Source organism: Lipotes vexillifer, unplaced genomic scaffold (genome assembly GCF_000442215.2).
Source record: "Lipotes vexillifer unplaced genomic scaffold, Lipotes_vexillifer_v1.1 scaffold759, whole genome shotgun sequence".
In the NCBI taxonomy this organism is placed as follows: Eukaryota; Metazoa; Chordata; class Mammalia; order Artiodactyla; family Lipotidae; genus Lipotes; species Lipotes vexillifer.
In genome coordinates, this window is record NW_006790410.1 from 1973579 (window position 1) to 1996801 (window position 23223).

Consider the following 23223-nt stretch of genomic DNA (forward strand, 5'->3'; position numbering starts at 1 on the left):
ATATATATATATAAATAAATAAATAAATAAATATATATGAATCACTTTGCTGAACACCTGAAATATTGTACATCAATCATACTTCAGTAAAAAATAAAAATAAAAAGAAGAGTTGGATCTGCTTCTGACTCACCATGACTTGTTCTTAGCTCATTCACCGTCCCACTTAGAAGCTGGAACTGTTTGAACATGTTGCCCTAAGGGTGCAGAGATCACTTCCCTGGGTGTTGGAGAGGCTGGAGCAATTTGGTCAACTGGGTGAAAAGTGCAGATCTGGGGCTCTAAGGCTCTGGCGTTGGAATAGCTAATGTATTCAGCTTTGTGCATCATGCATGTCAACTCACAAGACCACTCAGGTAAGGAAAAATGAAGCAGTGTGGGTCTTAAGCAAAAAATTAGGTGAAGTCGTCTACTCTGAAATGCTTCCTGTAACAAGAAGTTAATTTAGACACACTGAAATCCCCTCTTTTGAGTTCTTGAAGAGGTGTGTGTGTGTGTGTGTGTGTGTGTGTGTGTGTGTGTGTAACATGGGAGCCCAGTGGTGAGGATCTTGCCAATTTTAAACAACTGGCATCTTTATTTAGCTGTTAAATTCCATATCCCCACCAAAAGCCAGCTCTGCAAACACCAAGCCCTCCAGCATCTGCTTTCTTAAAGTCCTGGGACGCATACACACTTTCTGGTGAAAGTCAGCATTTTGCCAAAATGCCAGAAATGATTCTCAAACTCCAGAGACTCTTCCTGAAATCTGCTTCTTTAATTTAGGGGCCTCAGAGCAGCTCACTGCAACGGCTCCCCTTTGTCCTGTACCTGCAGAAACCATGCGTTCGAACTTCATACCTCTCATTCTGCCAAGTGGCCTCCATCACCCTGCAGGGCTCTGGGCTCCCCTTCATAATTGCTTAGCTGTCTTTTTTTCTTTTCTCTGACCAATGATATAAATGCACAAATATTGTGGAAATTTCAACTTCTGTTCGTAGTTGTCTTAATTCTCATTTACAGAATATTTCCTCCTTGTAACTTATTATACCCCAAAACTGATAATTGGAGTCCACATTTACTTGCGTAATTCCAAATATTATAGGCCTATATAACCTCACGTATTATTGATCCTTTTATCTCAAAGATGAAGAGACCAGGGACCAGAGAAATTGTGACCTTCCCAGGCTATGTCACCACATTTCTAGTAGGTGAGAGGGTGTCTTAACTCCAGATTTTCTGACCCTGGTCTAGTGCTTTCCTCAGTCCCATTTAGCCCTAGACTGGATTTGAGGGCATAGAAATGAAATGTCACACACATCCTGATATTCTTTGAGGCAATTTGCTCCACTAAGACCCAACATTTTATCCTGAATTCTTTCCCGTGGGTAATCAGTAGTTTCCCATTATTCCTGCCAGTGAGGACAGGTGAGGGCTGGGTGACCTCATGCAGGTGAGGGAGGGACCGGGGCCCCCTTGTCAATGTCTGTGCCTTATAAACCCTCTCACCATCGTCCCAGACCTCGTCAGGGTTCTGAAACCCCGTGGTTATCCTTTGGGGTCTCTTGAGTTAAAAGAGCAGATCTGTGACTGTTTAAAAAGGAGAAAGTGGTTTTCTCTTTGAGAAACGGAGTCTACTAGGTTAACAAGGAAAGAACAGGAGGCAGGGACCAGAGGATGGGGGAGTTGAGACTGTTCAAATTAGGAAGTGGCTATTCATGCTTAGGGTCCAGGATCTGATGATCAATCGTGTGCATGCGTGTGTGGTAGGGTGTGCGGATGAAAAACTCTGAAGCCCCCAAAGATAAATGACTGTTGCTAACGGGGTTAGTTGGCTCCTAATTAGCCAATCAGTGATGCTTTGAAATGGAACTGTCCAGGTAATTTTCACACAGGTCTGAGTATATTTTAGCCTTTCTTTGGGGTTTGATACTTTTTGGTGCCTCAGGGTGACCAGGCAGAATGACATTTCATTTTGTAGCTTTAGATGATAGGGAATGCATGACACAGTCTACAGAAAAGTGCTCAAGAAATGTTAGTTGTCTCTGAAATGGACACATCTGACAAACGACAGGAAGATCCCTGATGGTAAGTCATGGCTGTCACATATTACGAGCAATGCAGCTGTGCAAATGTTCACACACAACTCAGAGACAGAAACACGCAGGTGTGCACACAAACATACACGCTTTCTCACATACACACTCACACACACAACATATACCCTCACAGTCACACATATACACACTCACTCTCCTACTTACATGCACCCACGCACAATATACCCAGGTATTCACAGTCACACATATACTTTACTTACACTCACACATAGGCACATATATACACTCTCACGCATATTCTCCCACACACTCCCACACCCTCATGTTACCCTACTATAAACTCACACACACTTACACACATGGTCACACATACACACATGTACACACTCACACACTTACAGACATGCCCACACAATATCCTCACATGTGTCAACTCATGGCCACAGGTACACTCCTTCACACACACACACACACATTCTCACACACACACAAGGTCACACATCCACACACATATCAGAACACACACAAATACTCCACACACGCTTTCATATACACCTATGTATATACACGGATATGCTCACATATTCTCATGCAAACTCAAACACACACACACACTCATGTATACGCTCACTCATACACATATCTTCACACACACATTGATACATGCACTCATTCTCGAAAGTCAGGCTGGCCCCAGGCTTCCCGTGGCCACCTTGATGAGTTTTCAGCTACATGTGCTTTGTGATTTCTGTCAGCTTGGCACTTTTAGAATTAATCCTCATATGGCAATTTTCCTCAGATGTTCCAATTCAAACCATTTATCTTTCCAAGGAGCTTCCTGGCATGTGTATACAATAAAACATGGCTAGAATAATAGGACAGTGGATCCTCTGGGGAGAGAGGACAGTATAGATTTGACAAGGACCTACTGTATGGCACAGGGAACTCTGCTCAATATTCTGTAATACCCTATATGGGAAAAGAATTTGAAAAGGAATAGATACAGGGATATGTATAACTGAATCACTTTATTGTGCACCTGAAACTAACACAACGTTGTTAATCAACTGTAGTCCAATATAAAATAAAAAGTTAAAAAAACACAAAAAAACCAAACCAAAACAACAGAAAAATGAAGCAGAGGGAAGATACCCTGCGTGTCACTGAATGACGGCCAGATGGAAAGCCTTATCGCAGGACCACTTCCGGGAGAGTAACTGGGAGCAAGTTCCTCAGTCTTGCCAGTCTCAGTTATTGCTTTGTAATAAGGGTTTCCTGGGGCCTACCATAGTCATTTTTAGAAATATTGTGGGAGTTGAAGGTACAATGCATGTACAAAGAACTTGTCCGTAGCAAAATGCAACAGTGCCATGAGGAGGGAGAAGATATTAAGCAGGAATAATTATTCAAGAGCAAATCTCAGAGCTTACCATTAAAAATGTGTCACCTTTGAATTTATCATCAAATATTTAATGAATTTATATTTCTAAATATTTTCAAATAAAACAAATTGTCGATTCCCTTCCAAGCCTCCCTTAAACATTCTCACTGTAAAGCTTAAATCCCCCAGAATTTCTTGGCCAGGGTCCCCTCATATTTTGGAGCTGCTGTCTTTATTTTACTGTCTCATTCCACACCAGCCCTAGAAATAATGAGACATGGATGGAGATCTTTCTTTCCAGAAAGCGCCTATTCTCAACTTTCAGCTGACAGACGGTGAGGACACGCTTTTATCTACTAGAAAGAACACACTGTTTGAATAACACTGTGCTCAGACAGAGCACAGGCACCAGGTATGTCACAAGAGAGGCAGGTGGCCATGCTCATCCTTGAAGGACTAATGGAAGAGACAAGAATCAGATTCTGAAAGACAGCTGTGCCCTTCGTGAGCTGAAGCGCCGGTTACAGAGCATGAAACCCTCGGTGGTGACTCCACAGAGCGATGCCTTTAGCGTCCCTCATCCTGAGCGCATTGATGAGTGCCCTAGGTGGGAATGGATTTCTGACGCTTCACTGGCTCACTGATGCTGTGAGTTGGTGCCACTGTGGGGCAAGCAGAGATACTTGGTATGATCCACTGGGAGTAGATCCACAGCCAGAAGGGGCAGCCCCGTCACTGAAAGATCTACTTTAGATGAGGGCTTAGAAGGTGTCTGCACACAGAGGAGGAGAGAGAAGAGAGACTGGACATGGGAGCAGGAAGTGGCTCTATGAGTGGAATCACTGAAGAATCCTGAAGTGGTGGTTTCTAGGAGCAAAGCCTCATTATTGAGCAAGATGCCGTGTGGAGCCAGGAGGAAAGGACAGTGGATGTCAATCAGCTCGTTGGAAGCACAGAACCTGAGCTCCCCACATCAGGACTAGAAGTATGATCTAGACACTTGAGCCCATGGAAAATGGATGAGTTTTTCTACTGTGACTGTTCAATTTTTGATATTTGTCAGGTGTTTGGAATACCTTGGGCACTGCACGGAACACGAGCTGCATGCTCCTGGGGGTGGCCGGCCAGTGTGCTCCTGGGTGACGTAAGTCGGCCAGGGCTGTGCTCACATGGTCACTCCCACTTTCTTGTCAATCAATCCTGTGAAACGAAGGACGCTTCTTCCACTTTGCAAGTGAGGAGTGTGAGCCTCAGAGAATTTGTGTCCCCTGCCTGGAAAATGACCAAGAAGGAATTTGCACACTCGGTGCAATTTTAAATTTCACTCCTTCATCCCTTGTCTTGTGCTTCATTAAAAGAAGAATGACTCCGTGTGTGCGGGAAGATGGCATCTGAAACAAGGCACCGAGCTAACGCGACTTCTGGCTGGTTAAACCCTTGACGTGATTTCCCCCTCATTATTTGCTTTTATTTAAGAGGCTAAAGGGCCGAAACAAAATGTAGTCTTCATTATGTTTTGTTTACACGGAAAAAAAAGTATTTTAAAATTTGCGTTATTAGAAAAATATTTCTGTAAAGAATTCTCATTCTCATTTATGCGTTGGGGGAGCGGGTGCTATTTGCACATCCTCACCACTAGATGGCGATGTCTGAGCGCCGAGCCGAGCCCTGGGCGGTGGGCTCCAACTCCAGCAAGGCCCCTGGGATGCTGCGTGGTCTGGTCTGCCGGTCAGTGGTCAGCACATTTCCTGCACCTAAAATAAACCAAGGAGATTTAAAGCTCCTGATACTTTTTATCCACGTCTGAAGCCCAGCTCAGCTCCAGCCTCTACCCCTGCTTGAGAAACTAGCAGTGTCTTCTCCTGCCAATAGGACTAAAGTCACATACCGTCCCTCTCATACTTTATAGCATGTGTGGCATGTTCATGGTGCATCTGAACAGCCCACAGGGATGTGATGATGGGGCTGCTGCGCTGTGCCTGGTGCGGAACCAGCCCTCCTTCCCGGCCACGACCGGCTTCACTTCCCTGCTTCATTTTGGCTGGGGCTTTCCACGTTTGTTTCTGTTTCACCTGCCCACCACAGACACATCCAGTCTACACCTGTCTGTCTTCCCTTCCTCCCAGTCGGACCGTGCACTGGGTTCTGTGGCAGGATTCTCCTGACCTTTTTTTCTCTGAACTCCTGCAGCCGGATGTGCAGGGCCTTTTTTCTCTGAACTCCTGCGGCTGGATGTGCAGGGCCTTGGAGTATGCAATCAGGCCCTGTGGCCCAGGAATCTTGCTGAGGGACCTGGTGCTTCTGGATCCAAGGAGGTTCCTGCCTCTGACTCAGGGCATCCTGAAAAGGGGGCACTTCAGGACACTGAGGTCTGTAGAGGTCACTGTGCTTATCAAGCCGTGAGTCCTTCCAGTTCCCGCCACTGTACCATGTCCTGGTGGTGCTGGTGTAAGGGCAGATTCATGCCCTCCAGAAGCCAACAGTCTAGTCACAGAAAAAGGCAAAGAGGTTCCCACAGGAACGTATGTTGGAGTAGAAGTACCTGCAACTTGAGGAAGGAATGCAGAGGGAGGTCTGTCTGGGGGATTTGGGGAAAGGGCAAGACCTTGCCGGGGGAGGGGGGCATCCGGGCACCCACCTCCTTGAAGGACCTCTCCCCTACCCCTTCTTCCTCAGCGTTTCCTCTGCCTCCTGGGCTCACTTCCCTCCACAGTGGTTAGTTGAGGAGGATGGAGGGGTTCCCCTTGAGTGAGGAGACCCAGAAACCCTGCCCCCTGGCTAACCTCCTACTCTGCTTCTTTAACAGGAGTGTCTGAGTTGCTTCTCCGTGGCGGGGAGGGGAGACTGTGCTCTCTCTCTCTGGTCTGGGGCACGGATCTTCACCTGGCTGTGCCCTAAGAATGTGGACATTCACTGTGCAGAGTGACCTTCCCAGACAGGCCTTGGTGCCCACATGGATAAGTTCCAGGATCTGGCTGCAGGTTTGGAAGGAGTCGAGCCACGTAGCTGCTTTGGTTCTAAGCATCAGGTTGTGAGACTAGAGGGAAAGTTCTGTCTGCTGACCGGTCAGTTCCTTCGCTTCCCGCTAGGGCTGGAAAGACAAGATTTGATGGTGAAGAGTGTCCTTTGCTTGGCTTTCCTCTATGGATAACCTTCTCTGACGAGTCTTATACTCAACCTGGCAATAATCTTTTCTTCTTTTATATGGTATGCCATTTCAGAGAATGTGTATTCTTTTGTACTTTAAATCCAAATCTTTTAAATCAGGGGTCCCCAACCCCGGACCGCGACCTGTTGGGAACGGGACCTCACAGCAGGAGGCGAGCGCTGGACGAGTGAGGGGGGCTTCATCTGGCGCTCCCCGTGGCTCACATTACTGCCTGAGCTATCCCACCTGTCCGTGGAAAAATTGTCTTCCACAAAACTGGTCCCTGGTACCAAAAAGTTTGGGGACCGCTGTTTTAAATCATTGACCAGAAAATTGGATAGATAGGTGTTAATTTGGGTGCTCTGTTGGATGGCTGGCAGCTGTGAGGCTGTTATAGGGTCCTCAGGTTCCTTCATATTCTGATCTGACCTTATACTCATTATCTGAATAGTAATGGGATGAAAATTGCAGGACCTGAGGGCAGAGACCTCTCAAATGTGTACTCTTTCTCTGCTTTGTTTTAGTTTGCCCTGTGCTGTACCCCCATCCAGTGTGACGTGAGGTAGCACCCATGTTTTGGCCAGCTTGGGCCTGAGAGTGGGGTTCTACTAATGAAGGGCTGGGACCCCAGAAGAGCCATGCTCTCTGGGTGGGGGGCACAGAAGGTCTTGCCCGCAGCTGACCGGGGGGCTCTGGCAGTGCTGCGGTGACTGTCCCAGCATAGCCTTTTGGTTCCTTTCTGAAATGCAGGAATTGGGGGATCCTGGGGACATCCAAGTGCACGTTTCTTTTGAGGAAATCGACATACGTAGGGATTCATTTCTCCCTATAGTCTGTCTATGGAAGTACCCGTTCCAAAAGGACAGACACACAAGATTTTTAAAATAAAGAAATGTCTCAGCCTCCATTTTGCATAGTTTTGTTTTTTAACAGACCTAGTAAAAATAACTGTAAACTTGCACTCCATACAAACACAGTTTGTCCAAATGAGTGAAAGCATGAGTGCCTAACCTGAGCGGTGGCTCACGGGGTGGGCGCATTCCCGGGGAGGTGTGGGCATCAGGGAGACCTGATGGCATTTTGCTGCTCCATGAGAGTGACGGGATCTGGGACCAAGGTTTTGAAGTTCAGTACCATCCTCACTGCGTAAGTAATCTTGGAAAATGTACTGAGCATGTCTGTTATCTGACAAAGCAGGTAATTATAACAAAAATGCCATTTAAAACACCTATAGCTTTTGCATGCTCACCATTCCCAGTGCTAAGGACTTTCTGTTCATCAACTTATTTATCATAAACCCAAGAGGTACATGGGTCAGCAGGGCACAAGGTGAGGTTTGAACCCAGGATGGCTTTATCTCATAGGATGGTTGGGGTATTATTCATGTTTATGAAAGTAACTCAGGGCTGTGTGTGAATCTGTCTACTGCTGTAGGTACACAAACGTTCCTCAAGGAGAAAGGGCAACGTGAGAGTAAAGGGGCTCATGGTGTTCTTTTTTTTTTTTTGCGATATGCGGGCCCCTCACTGCTGTGGTCTCTCCCGCTGCAGAGCACAGGCTCCAGACACGCAGGCTCAGTTGCCATGGCTCACGGGCCCAGCTGCTCCGTGGCATGTGGGATCCTCCCGGACCGGGGCACGAACCCGCGTCCCCTGCGTCGGCAGGCAGACTCTCAACCACTGCGCCACCAGGGAAGCCCCTATGGTGTTTTTGATGTTGAATGAAGGCCATGTTACTACATTCAATAAGACAGAGTCAAACAGCTAATGATCCCTCATACAGAAATAACATTTAAAAGGGAGATCATGTTACATGATGAGCAACAAGCCATCGATCACACTAAGTGCCAGGATATGGGAAAATTGCAAGAGGTTGAAGAGTAAAAATCATATTAGCAAAAGGGGCCATAAGCCAAAGGAAATGGTAAGAAAATATAAAAATGAGTTCAAAGAACTAACTTTGAATAAGAGCCCACAAGAAACTGAAATTCCACTGCAGGTGTGCCTGCTGGGGAGAATGACACTTAGCCTACAGTGAGGACAATTTTTAATCTTTAGCACATCTTGTAATTCTGTCTGGCTCAGTGCACCTCCCAGAGGACCCCGATAGAGAATATACCAGCCTTTTTTAACTTTTGAATTTCATATGCAAAATGTTCCTTCCTGGGGGGTATTTTTCTTAATAGGGCATACACATCTTTCTCATTCCTTGTAAGGCAGGATGTGTGGACATCTGACCCTGCTGCTGGACATTTAGGTTTTTTCTAATTTGACCTTTGCAATGTTGGGACAGACATCCTCCTGCACACTTCGACATGGAATGCGTGAGTCAGTCGGTTGCACAGACTTCTAGAAACGGAATCTGTACATTAAAGGTAACATGCTTTGATAGGTCTTCCAATTTGTTTCTTCCAGAAGACTCAGATACTTTCTGCTTTAACCAACATGTGTCAAATTGTATGCATCCTCATCGTGGATGAATATTATCGATCATTTAAATTTTTGCGTATCTGAGGGAGAAAAATTCTCATTTTTATTTTAATCTGCATATTCTGAATTACAAGTGAGATGGGGCACATGTTTTATGGTTATTTGCTCCTTGCATTTCTTCTGTGAATTTTTGTTCATATCCTTTGCCCCTTTTTCTATTGTAATGTTTCTATTTTTCTTACTGATTTATAGGATATTTTTACTGTGGAAATCTAGGATGGATTTAGGCTTTGTGGTTCCTAAAGCTTATCAAATATAGGGGATCATCTGTAAGAAAACTTATACAAAATTAGATAAGAATGTAACTATTTACTGCCAGCCCCTTGCCTGACCTTGGGATGAACCCACACAAGTAACTGGTCCCGAGCTGCCTTAGCTTGGGAATGAATCCGACTCTTCTACTGAGTTACTCTTTTGTTATGTTTGTAGCAAATATCTACATTGTAAGGACACTGTGACTTTTGTGTTTGCAAATCTGCCAATAATTTCCATTTTTAACGGCTGAGCTGATAACTTTACTTCTGGGATGGTGGCTTCTGTCCTTTGGGGATTTTGCAGGTTTCCTGGGGCATCGCTGTGCCTGGTTGGCTTCTGTGCCCATCCCCACTAGTGTAGCATGGGAATAATTGTGCTGAGCTTAAGTGGCTGGGGAAGGAAGGATATCGTATTTGCTCAAGACTGCAAGTGTCTAGTCCATAGCCATGAAAACCTCCCCATGCCCCTCCCACCCCTGGTACTTGTTGATTCTGAGTCTAGAATGGTTGGTTGTCTAGAAGGCTCAGTACCCCTCCTCTGCCCAGATGCTGGGCTGTGAGTTCCCAGGCTTGTCTCTCATAGGTCTGCTGGCTCGTTGTCTCCCCAGAGTGCTATAAAAGTTTTGCTTGGCTCAAGGCTTTAGCTTCTATTTTCCTGCACTCTTACAGATTTTATAAAGATTTTTCTGTCAAAACAAGATTTCCATCAGGTGGCTGTGCGTTTCAGACTGTCATTAGAGCAGTTCTTCTCTGGATTTGACTTCTTTGGAGAGAGAGCAGGCAGGGGTCCTTCAGGAGAAGAGTTGGTTGGTTGAGTGGGACTAAACCAGCGACTTTGAAAATTCTTTTACCGTAAAACACAGTTTATATTTTTATAGGAAATATATTTTATAACACAAGTTCGCACTTCTACTGCCATACACAGGATTGAAACAAGAGTCACAGAAGACGGCTTACCCCCTGGGGACCAGGCAGGCTGATGTTTGCCCTTTGGCTCCCCTCGCGTTCTCTTTCATCTTCTCATCTTTCTCTTCTGTTTACTTCATTTCATCTCAGAATGCTGGCTGCTGCCCATTAAAGGGAACTGACAATCACTGGTGAGCCGGGCCCTGCAGGCTGGCACGTGCAGCTCTGTGAGTGTAGAGTCCTCCCTGGAAAAGGGAGGTGGCCCTTCTGTCCCAGGACTCGGCCCCAGTGACTGACCAGGGAGCCCTCTGTCCGTCCCCGTCCTCCCTGCTCTCTGTCCTGCAGCCTCCGTTCTCCGCTTCCTCATACATGCAACCCACTGCCTTCTAGCTCCACAACGCTGGCCCCGCCCCCGGGTCAGGTGAGGGCCTCTCTCTTCTTTTGTGATTCAATAAGTTTTGAAAAGAGTCTAGATTTTTTTTTTCTTCTTTCCTTTAATGCAAATTTTCGAAAAACAAGGAGCTTGGGAATTCCCTGGCGGGCCAGTGGTTAGGATTTGGTGCTTTCACTGGGCCCAGGTTCAATCCCTGGTCAGGGAACAAAGATCTCACAAGCTGTGTGGTGTGGTTAAAAAACAAAAACAAACAAGGAGCTTGATCTTCTAAGATTTCCTTATGGACTACAAGGCCCAGGAGCCTTAGCCCTGAGCCCTGAGGCTCATTGACATGAATTTACGTGGAGCTGGAGGAATGACTGGGAACGGTGGTGATGGGAAACGTGAACACAGGTCAGAAGCTTATGATGTCCGGGGTGATCCCGAGGGCTTCACTTACGTCATTCATCTTTATGACAATTACAGCAGTAATAAAGCCACGTGGAGTAGACAGCCTGGGAGCAGTGAGGGACTGGTGAAGGCTGAGAACTGGCGAGGTCAGTGGAAGCTCTTTAAAAACAGAGGGCAAACTCAGGCTCAACTTTCTTTTTTAAAACTTCAAACACTAAAAATATATAACATTTTCATATTTTTTTGTGTCTGCCGTCCTCAAAAGGGAGCACAGGACTGATAACTGATTGCTGTCTGAGGGGTGCAAGTGCTCTGGCTATTTCCTGCCTCTTTCTCACTGCCTGACCAGCTCACCCTTGCACCCTGACCCCTGACCCCTGCAGCCATTGTCTCCTGTCCCACCCTGTCCATTCTCTCCAGTCTTAGCCTGGTTGTGCGTCTGCAGGTGGAGAGGGATTAGGGTGAGCAGGGGTTCTATTTTTCTGAAAATCTGAGCAAGGAATTCTAATGTTTGTACGTACAACCAGGGCCAGTCTGGCTTGTAGGATGAGGTAGCCAAGGATGGACAAGGTGAGGGAGAGGGCTCCACCACGACCCTACCTCCTGCTGGGTCTGTGATATCGAGCAAGTTACTTCCATAACCTGAACCTTCCATGGTGTCTTCCTGTATAAAACGTGGACCATAATCAGGGGTCCGAGTAAATTAGGAAGGGGGGAGCACCTGGCTTGGGGTCTGTAGTTACATAATATCAGCGTTGTTCTGCAGCCCATGCACGTTAGAGGCCCCTGGCCATCCGGCTGCTTGGCAGTTGCTGTTTTCCTGGGAGAACATCTAGGGGAGTTGGCCTCACCTAACTGGGCCGCTTCATTCCCCTGCTGGGGCTGTGGCATCCCATCCTGGGATGAGATACATGAGGTTCTTCACCCTCCAGTGTACTATACCAACCTGTTAGTGCTGATTTCTGTGCGTGAACATTCTTCTTTTCAGGCACTATACCAATGAGCATTTTGAGTTTTGGTCTCCAAACTCAAGTAAGAAAGCTGTGCTTCCTACAACCACGGGAAAGGCAGCCAGGATGCCTGCAGGGGAGGATGGCTCCAGGCCGAGCCACACGAGAGCCGTCCCGTCCCTGCCTGAAGAGTCCTCTCGAGTCAGGAGCCATCCAGCTCCAGCTCCAGACCAAACAGATTAGGAGGAACATAAGCAAAACTGTAGGATGCTGCACTGAAGTTCAGGGAAGGTCAAACCCCACTAGACAAATGTCCAGCTTCTCCAGTGTTTATTTAGTTTTACAGCATTGGAGGCACCAGCAGGGGATCAGCGAGGCAGACGGGGGTGGGAACTGTTCCTGTCCTTTCCTCTGCCATTAGCAGGACATCCAGCTCTTCGAATTCAGTACGAGGGGGAACAGCATTTTCTGACCAAAAAAACCCTCTTAATAAAATAGAATCATCTCCTTAAACAGAAGGAAAAACCACATTGCAGCTAAGATTAAATACATTCTTACGATTTTTTATTTAGATTGGCAACATAAACTCATATGATGTCATTTTTGTATACGTCCAAGATTTAGACTTAAGAAAGCCCTTTCATCTGGGTTATTGGTTCAGTCATTTAGCATACATTTCCTGTGTGTCTACTATGTGCCAGCCCCTGGGCTACAAGCTGGAGATTCAGTGCCCCTTTCCTCAGTAGGTCTTACCATAGTGGGGAAAACAGATATGGCAAACGATGTTACATTTTAGAGTGATGGGTATGTTTTGAATACAGAAAAGAAAACTACTAACTGTCTAAGGTTTGGGCAGCCTCCCAATTTGATAATGGGTTAATATTCATATACAAACATAAATAAATATATTTACACATATTTATAAATACATATTTATATGAATATAAATATAAAGTATAAGTATATATAAGGAACTCGTACAGCTCAACAATTGAAACAAACAACTCAATTGAAAAATGGGCAGAGGATCCGAATAGATATTTTTCTAAAGAAGACATACAGATAGCCAACAGACACATGAAAAGATGCTCAACATCACTAACTGTCAGGGAAATGCAAATGAAAACCATGAGGAAACCATGACGTATCACCTCACACCTGTTAGAAATGGCTATTATCAAAGAGACTAGGAATTACATATGTTGGCAGAGATGTGGAGAAGAAGGAACACTTGTGCACTGTTGATGGAAATGTAAATTGGTGCAGCCACTATGGAAAACAGTATGGAGATTCTTCAAAAAATAAAAAAACTAAAAAAACTACCGTATGATCCGGCTATTCCACTTCTGGGTATTTAACTGAAGAAAACAAAGACACTAATTAGGAAAGATATGTGCATTCCAATGTCATTGCAGCATTATTTACAAGAGCCAAGATATGAAAACAACCTAAGTGTCTATAAATGGATGAATGGTTAAAGAAGATGTGTATATATAAACAGTGGAATACTATTCAGCTGTAAAAAAGAATGGAATTTAGATGGAGTTTGAGGCTATTATGCTAAGTGAAATAAGTCAGATGGAGAAAGACAAATACTGTATGATTTCATTCAAATGTGGAATCTTAAAAAAAAATAAAAAATCACCCAAACAAAAAACACCAAGGAGCAAACAAAATAAAGCAAAAACAAACTCATAGATACAGAGAACAGATTTGTGGTTGCCAGAGGGGAAGGGGCTTGAGGGGTGGGCAAAATTGGTGAAGGTGGTCAACTATATGTTGATGAGTGGTAAGTAGACCTGTGATTGTGATCACAATATAGCGTATACAGACGTCAAACTATAATGCTGTACACCTGAAACTTACATAGGTGTGTGTATAAATATTTATGGCTCATAGACTGAATTTCAAAGAACAATATGAATTCAAGAAGTGAGAAAAGAACAGGAAGTGAGTATAGGCAGAGGAAAGTGCATGTACTTTCCTCTGTGCATGCACAGGGCTTGAGATAAAAAGAGCAAGACATATTCATGGAAATTCTGGCACCTGGTATGCATGGAATTGGGGTGCATTTAAAGACGATTTTGGGGTAAAGAGTGCACATAGAGGTGATGTCAATGCTGGGATGCAGCATAAAGTATTGGTTATCATGCCAAAGACCTTTACATTTATCCTGAGGGTAATGGGGAGGAGGTTGAGCTGTAGAAACATAGGATTTCACATATGCCAAAGCATTTTAGGGTATGTATTTTATTAAGGAGGATCATTCTGGTTGCAGTGTAGATCAAGAAATGAGGTGTACTTGAGCTAGGGTGGTGGTAGAAAGAAAATGGGGAGGGGGCAGTGTGAAGGACACTGACAGTGTTAAGTTTATCCAACTCAATGGAAGGCTGGTTGGGGCAGGCATGGGTCCTGCTTAGGTCTTGGGTTGAGGACCTGTTGCACAGCAAAGCTCTTGGAGAACAAGGCAGTTTCCCCCACTCTTGAGGGCCTGTTCCATCGTAATGCTCAGCTCACAGTTGGAGCTCAGGATTTTTTGTAAGGATCAAGGATACCTCAGGCTCAGGGAATATGGGAAGGTCAAGTGTGTGGGGAAAGAAAATAATGTGTGGACATGTGCGAGTTGAAGGTCCATCTGGCAGTAGAATGCGTCAACCTCTGCTTTGAGATCTCGAATACGGAATTGTCAACATGAGGTGGTGGTTGGAAGCTGGTCTGGGAAAGGGCATGAAAGAAGAGACTCAGGCCAAGAAGAAGCAGGTGTTGCAGACTTAACTGAAGAGCCCAGGAAGCAGGAGAAAAATGAGGGAGATGTCTTTCAAAGGCTGAGAAAATAATAGATCAGTTAGGTTTTACTGATTTCAAGTAAAACAAAAAGTCTCTGGGTTACAGGCACAAATGAAATTTGATGCAGCATGAGTAGCTCCAAGGTGGAAGAAACAGCTGGGAACCAGTTCCAGAAGGGCAGAGATCATATTTAACTCAGTAAGGACAGTTTCATCAGGGTAGTAGGAAAAAGAGATTGCAGAAGGTAGAGGATTGGTGAGAAGTGAGGTAGTGAAGAGCAGATGCATAGCTTGCTGTGAAGGAAAAGATATCAAATACGTGGAAAGTGACTAAGGTTAATAGAGGTTGACATTTTTTTTCTTTTGTTTTTTTAAGGTGGCTCTTTTTTTTTTTTTTCGCGGTACGCGGGCCTCTCACTGTTGCGGCCTCTCCCGTTGCGGAGCACAGGCTCCAGACGCGCAGGCTCAGCGGCCACGGCTTACGGGCCCAGCCGCTCCGCAGCATGTGGGATCTTCCCAGACTGGGGCACAAGCTCGTGTCCCCTGCATCGGCAGGCGGACCCTCAACCACTGCGCCACCAGGGAAGCCCTAAGGTGGCTCTTTTGAACGTGTTTCTATGCTGAGGGGAAGCACCAGAAGCAAGAAAGTAACTTTAGATCAAGCAGAACTGGGGATAAGTGGTTGAGGGGAGTTGAAGTTACAGAACCTATGAAAGCACCAGCCAGGGAGGAAGGAGGACGTCCAGTCCCTGAGCCCGGAAACCCCGGACAGATGAACACCGTGATTGGACCGTGTGCATAGAAGTAAGGGCTACTTCAGAGTCTCCAGTTTTCATTATCTGATGTTCTCTTCACAAATAGTTAGCTCTTCTTCATTTCATAGTAAGATTAAGGAACATTCCCAGGTTTGTACAACTGGTAATGATAGAAGTAGGGTATTCAGTCAAATGTCCTTTGGCTTCAAATCCAGTGACTTTTCAGAAACTAAGCAAAATGTTACGGTAGTAAGCATGTGGCGTGCGTGTGTGTGTGTGCACCTATTACATGTACTATTGACAATACAGGAAAATTCATTTTCACAGAGCTTACTTTTTTCAATTTTTCTTTGAAACCATCTTCCATGTTTATGCCCAAATAAGCTTTCTAAACCACAGCTCTGATCATACTCCATCACTGGCCTAAAAACTGTGGATAGTCTCCCATTGCCTGAAGAATCAAGCCTTAATCATGCAATATGGCCCCAAGACCCTGTGCAATCTGGTCTATAGTTAGGTTTCCAACCTAACTCAGGATCATCTTGCCCTTCTGAAGAATTAAAAGGGCATCCGTTCCTCAAAACACCCTATACCATTTGGCAAAAGTCTGTCATAATATACTTATTTTTAAAAAAAATAATAATTTTATTGTGATATAATTTACATACCAAAATTTCACCCATTTTAGGTGTAACTTGATGGTTTCAGTAAATTTATGGAGTTGTGCAGCCATTAGCACAATCTAAACACTGGTGTTTTATTATTATTTTTTCTTGTTTACTTTTATTTTACTTTTTAACATTTTGAAGAGTGTGGCCATTTATTTTTTTATTTTTCACATTTTTATTTGAGTATAATTGCTTTACAATGGTGTGTTAGTTTCTGCTTTATAACAAAGTGAGTCAGCTAAACATATACATATATCCCCATATCTCATCCCTCTTGCGTCTCGCTCTTACCCTCCCTATCCCACCCCTCTAGGTGGTCACAAAGCACCGAGCTGATTTTGCTGTGCTATGCGGCTGCTTCCCACTAGCTATCTATTTTACATTTGGTAGTGTATGTATGTCCATGCCAACTCTCACTTCGTCCCAGCTTACCTTTCCCCCTCCCCACGTCCTCAAGTCCATTCTCTACGTCTGTGTCTTTATTCCTGTCCTGCCCCTAGGTTCTTCAGAACCATTTATTTTTTTTTTTAAGATTCCATATATATGTGTTAGCATACTGTATTGTTTTTCTCTTTCTGACTTACTTCATTCTGTATGACAGACTCTAGGTCCATCCACCTCACTACAAATAACTCAGTTTTGCTTCTTTTTATGGCTGAGTATATTCCATTCCATTGTATATATGTGCCACATCTTCTTTATCCATTCATCTGTCGATGGACACTTAGGTGCCTTCCATGACCTGGCTATTGTAAATAGAGCTGCAATGAACATTGTGGTACATGACTCTGTTTGAACTATGGTTTTCTCAGGGTATATGCCCAGTAGTGGGATTGCTGGGTCATATGGTAGCGCTATTTTTAGTTTTTTTTAAGGAACCTACATACTGTTCTCCATAGCGGTTGTATCAATTTACATTCCCACCAACAGTGCAAGAGGGTTCCCTTTCCTCCACACCCTCTCTAGCATTTATTGTTTGTAGATTTTTTGATGATGGCCATTCTGACTAGTGTGAGGTGATACCTCATTGTAGGTTTGATTTGCATTTCTCTAATGATTAATGATGTTGAGCATCCTTTCATGTATTTGTTGGCTATCTGTATATCTTCTTTGCAGAAATGTCTATTTAGGTCTTCTGCCCATTTTTGGATTGGGTTGTTTGTTTTTTTTGATATTGAGCTGCATGAGCTGATTGTATATTTTGGAGATTAATCCTTTGTCAGTTGCTTCATTTGCAAATATTTCCTACAATTCTGAGGGTTGTCTTTTTGTCTCGTTTATGGTTTCCTTTGCTGTGCAAAAGCTTTGAAGTTTCATTAGGTCCCATTTGTTTATTTTTGTTTTTATTTCCATTTCTCTAGTAGGTGGGTAAAAAAGGATCTTGCTGTGATTTATGTCATAGAGTGTTCTGCCTATGTTTTCCTCTAAGAGTTTTATAGTGTCTGACCTTACATTTAGGTCTCTAGTCCAGTTTGAGTTTACTTTTGTGTACGGTGTTAGGGAGTGTTCTAATTTCCTTCTTTGACATGTAGATGTCCAGTTTTCCCTGCACCTCTTATTGAAGAGGCTGTCTTTTCTAAATTGTATATTCTTGCCTCCTTTTTCAAATACAAGGTGACCATATGTGTGTGGGTTTATCTCTGGGCTTTCTGTCCTGTTTCATTGATCTATATTTTTGTTTTTTTGCCAGTATCATACTGTCTTGATTACTGTAGCTTTGTAGTATAGTCTGAAGTCAGGGAGCCTGATTCCTCCAGTTCTGTTATTCTTTCTCAAGATTGCTTTGGCTATTCAGGCTCTTTTGTGTTTCCATACAAATTGTGAAAATTTTTGTTCTAGTTCTGTGAAAAATGGCAGTGGTTGTTTGATGGAGATTGCATTGACTCTGTAGATTGCTTTGGGCAGTATAGTCATTTTCACAATGTTGATTCTTCCAATCCAAGAACATGGTATATCTCTCCATCTGTTTGTATCCTCTTTAATTTCTTTCATCAGTGTCTTATACTTGTCTGCATACAGGTCTTTTATATCCTTAGGTAGATTTATTCCTAGGTATGTTATTCTTTATGTTGCAATGGTAAATGGGAGTGTTTCCTAAATTTCTCTTCCAGATTTTTCATCATTAGTGTGTAGGAATGCAAGCAATTTCAGTGCATTAATTTTGTATCCTGCTACTTTACCAAATTCATTGATGAGTTCTTGTAGTTTTCTGGTAGCATATTTAGGATTCTCTATTTAGTATCACATCATCTGCAAACAGTGACAGCTTTACTTCTTTCTGATTTGGATTCCTTTTCTTTTGTTTTTCTTCTCTGATTGCTGTGGCTAAAACTTCCAAGACTGTGTTGAATACTAGTGGTGAGAGTGGACAAGCTTGTCTTGTTCCTGATCTTAGAGGAAATGGTTTCAATTTTTCACCATTGAGAACAATGTTGGCTGTGGGTTTGTCATATATGGCCTTTATTATGTTGAGATAAGTTCCCTCTCTGCCTACTTTCTGGAGGGTTTTTATCATAAATGTGTGTTGAATTTTGTCAAAAGCTTTATTCCGTCTATTGAGATGATCATATCATTTTTCTCCTTCAAGTTGTTAATGTGGTTTATCACGTTGATTGATTTGCTTATGTTGAAGAGTGCTTGCATTCCTGGGATAAACCTCACTTGATCATGGTGTATGATCCTTTTAATGTGCTGTTGGATTTGGTTTGCTAGTATTTTTCCATCTATGTTCATCAGTGATATTGCCCTGTAGTTTTCTTTTTCTATGACATCTTTGCCTGGTTTTGGTGTGAGGGTGATGGTGGCCTCATAGAATGAGTTTGGGAGTGTTCCTCCCTCTGCTATATTTTGGAAGAGTTTGAGAAGGATAGGTGTTAGCTCTTCTCTAAATGTTTGGTAGAATTCACCTGTGAATCCATCTGATCCTGGGATTTTGTTTGTTGGAAGGTTTATAGTCACAGTTTCAAATTCAGTGCGTGTGATTGGTCTGTTTGAATTTTCTATTTCTTCCTGGTTCAGTCTCAGGAGGTTGTGCTTTTCTAAGAATTTGTCCATTTCTTCCAGCTTTTCCATTTTGTTGGCATATAGTTGCTTGTAGTAATCTCTCATGATCCTTTGTATTTCTCCAGGTCAGTTGTTACTTCTCCTATTTCATTTCTAATTCTATTGATTTGAGTCTTTTCCCTTTTTATCTTGATGAGTCTGGCTAGTGGTTTATCAATTTTGTTTATCTTCTCAAAGAACCAGATTTTAGTTTTATTGATCTTCGCTATTGTTTCCTTCATTTCTTTTTCATTTATTTCTGATCTGATCTTTATGGTTACTTTCCTTCTGCTAACTTTGGGTTTCTTTTAATTCTTCTTTCTCTAATTGTTTTAGGTGTAAGGTTAGGTTGTTTATTTGAGATGCTTCTTGTTTCTTGAGGTAGGATTGTATTGCTCTAAACTTCCCTCTTAGAACTGCTTTTGCTGAATCCCATAGCTTTTGGGTCATCGTGTTTTCATTGTCGTTTGTTTCTAGGTATTTTTTGGTTTCTTCTTTGGTTTCTTCAGTGATCTCTTGGTAATTTAGTAGTGTATTGTTTAGCCTCCATGTGTTTGTATTTTTTACAGTTTTTTCCCCCTGTAATTGATATCTAGTCTCATAGAGTTGTGGTCAGAAAAGATACTTGATACAATTTCAATTTTCTTAAATTAACCAAGGCTCGATTTGTGACCCAGGATATGATCTATCCTGGAGAATGTTCTATGAGCACTTGAGAAGAAAGTGTATTTGTTGTTCTTGGATGGAATGTCCTATAAGTATCAATTAAGGCCATCTTGTTTAGTGTATCATTTAAATCTTGTGTTTCCTTATTTATTTTCATTTTGCATGATCTGTACATTGGTGAAAGTGGGGTGTTAAAGTCCCCTACTATGATTTTGTTACTGTAGATTTCCCCTTTTATGGCTGTTAGGATTTGCCTTATGTATTGAGGTGCTCCTATGGTGGGTACTTAAAGTTTTACAATTGTTATATCTTCTTGTTGGATTGATCCCTTGATCATTATGTAGTGTCCTTCTTTGTCTCTTCTAATAGTCTTTATTTAAAAGTCTATTTTGTTTGATATAAGAATTGCTACTCCAGCCCTCTTTTGATTTCCATTTGCATGGAATACCTTTTTCCATCCCCTCACTTTTAGTCTGTATGTGTCCCCAGGTCTGAAGTGGGTCTCTTATTGACAGCATAGATATGGGTCTTGCTTTTGTATCCATTCAGCCAGTCTATGTCTTTTTGGTTGGAGCATTTAATCCATTTACATTTAAGGTAATTATTGATATATATGTTCCTATTACCATTTTCTTAATTGTTTTGGGTTTGCTATTGTAGGTCTTTTCCTTCTCCTGTGTTTCCTGCCTAGAGAAGTTCAGTTTGCATTTGTTGTAAAGCTGATTTGGTGGTGCTGAATTCTCTTACCTTTTGTTTGTCTGTAAAGGTTTTAATTCCTCCATTGAATCTGAATGAGATCCTTGCTGGGTAATCTTCATTGTAGGTTTTTCCCTTCATCACTTTAAATATGTCCTGCCACTCCCTCCTGGCTTGCAGAGTTTCTCCTGAAAGATCAGCTGTTAACCTTATGGGGATTCCCTTGTGTGTTATTTATTGCTTTTCCCTTGCTGCTTTTAATATTTTTTTCTTTGTATTTAATTTTTGATAGTTTGATTAATATGTGTCTTGGCATGTTTCTCCTTGGATTTATCTTGTATGGGACTCTCTACACTTCCTGGACTTGATTGACTATTTCCTTTCCCATAGTAGGGAAGTTTTCAACTATAATCTCTTCAAATGTTTTCTCAGTCCCTTTCTTTTTCTCTTCTTCTTCTGGGAATCCTATAATTCGAATGTGGTGCTTTTAATGTTGTCCCAGAGGTCTCTGAGACTGTCCTGAATTCTTTTCATTCTTTTTTCTTTATTCTGCTCTGTGGTAGTTATTTCCACTATTTTATCTTCCAGGTCACTTATCCGTTCTTCTGCCTCATTTATTCTGCTGTTGATTCCTTCTAGAGAATTTTTAATTTCATTTAATGTGTTGTTCACCATTGTTTGTTTACTCTTTATTTCTTCTAGGTCCTTGTTAAATGTTTCTTGTACTTTCTCCATTCTATTTCCAAGAGTTTGGATCCTCTTTACTATCATTACTCTGAATTCTTTTTCAGGTAGACTGCCTATTTCCTCTTCCTTTGTTTGGTCTGGTGGGTTTTTACCTTGCTCCTTCATCTGCTGTGTGTTTCTCTGTCTTATTTTGTTTAACTTACTGTGTTTGGAGTCTCATTTTCACAGGCTGCTGGTTTGTAGTTCCCATTATTTTTGGTGTCTGCCCCCAGTGGCTAAGCTTGATTCAGTTGGTTTTGTACGTTTTCTGGTGGAGGGGACTGGTGCCAGTGTTTTGGTGGATGAGGCTGGATCTTGTCTTTCTGGTGGGAGAACCACGTCCGGTGGTGTATTTTGGGGTATCTGTGACCTTATTATGATTTTAGGCAGCCTCTCTGCTAATGGGTGGGGTTGTGTTCCTGTCTTGCTAGTTGTTTGGCATAGCGTGTCCAGCACTGTTGCTTGCTGGTCATTGAGTGGAGCTGGATCTTTGCATTGAGATGGAGATTTCTGGGAGGGCTTTTGCTGTTTGATATTACGTGGAGCTGGGAGGTCTTTGGTGGACCAATGTCTTGAACTCAGCTCTCCCACGTCAGTGGCACAGGCCTGACACCTGGACGGAGCACCAAGACCGTTTTGGGAAGTTTGAGGTCTTCTGCCAGTGTTCAGTAGGTGTTCTTTAGGAGTTGTTCCACATGTAGATGTATTTCTGATGTATTTGTGGGGAGGAAGGTGATCTCCACGTCTTATTCTCCGCCATCTTGAAGGTCTTCAACACAAGTGTTTTAGAATACTTCCAATACCTGAAAAATATTCTTTGTTCTTGTTTGCAGTAAATCCCTATTCTTGTCATTTCATGTAAATGAATCATGCAATATGCAGCTTGCATCTGATATCTAGTAAAATATTTTTGAGGTTCATTCGTGTAATATGTGCCAGTTGTCCGTTTCTATTTTATTGTTAATAGTATTCTATTTGATATTCATACTAATAAAGCATATTTTATTTATGCATTTACAAGTTGATGGACATTTGGACTGCTTGTACATTTTAGCCATTATGACTAACACGGCTATGATCATTTGTATACAAGTTTTTGTTTGTACATATGTTTTCATTTCTCATTTCATTTCAGATTCTCTTGGAGTGGAATTTCTAGGCCATAGGGTAAATTCATGTTTAACATTGTAAGAAACTTTCAAACTGTCTTCCAAAGTGGCTGCTCCTTTTACATTCCCACTGCAATGTTTAAGAGTTCCAGTTTCTCCACATCCTTACCAACACTTGTTATTATCTGTCTTTAATATTATCATAGTTATCCTAATGGGTACATAGTGTTATATTATTCCAGTTTGCATTTTCGAAAATACTAATGATGTTGTTCATCATGTTTTGTTGATCTATGTGTCTACTCCTCGAACAATACTACAGTGTCTTGATTACTGTAACTATATAACAAGCCTTAATATTAGGAAGAATGTTTCCTCCACTTTATTATTCTTCATCAAGATTGCTGTAGCCATAAAGTCTGTGGCTTTTCATACATATTTTAGAATAAACCTGTCCATGTCTAGAAAAACCTTGCTCAGATTTTGTAGGAATTGCATGAAAACTGTGGTTCATTTTAAGGAGAAGTGTCATCTTTACTGTATTGACTCTTCCAATCCATGAACACAGTATGTATCTCCATTTATTTAGGTTTTCTTTGAGCTCTCTCATTAGCACTTTGTAGGTTTCAGTGTACAAGTCCTGGACATGCTTTTTAGATGTACACCTGTTACATTTTTCTTGGTTGTTATAATTGTATTTTGATTATGGTTTCCGTGTGTTGGGTGGATTTATGTCCTTATTCATGGGTGTGGCATCCTGGTGGGGAGGAAGAACTATGAGGAGGATGTAGGGAGGAAGATGCGCACTCAGGTCCTGCCTTCGC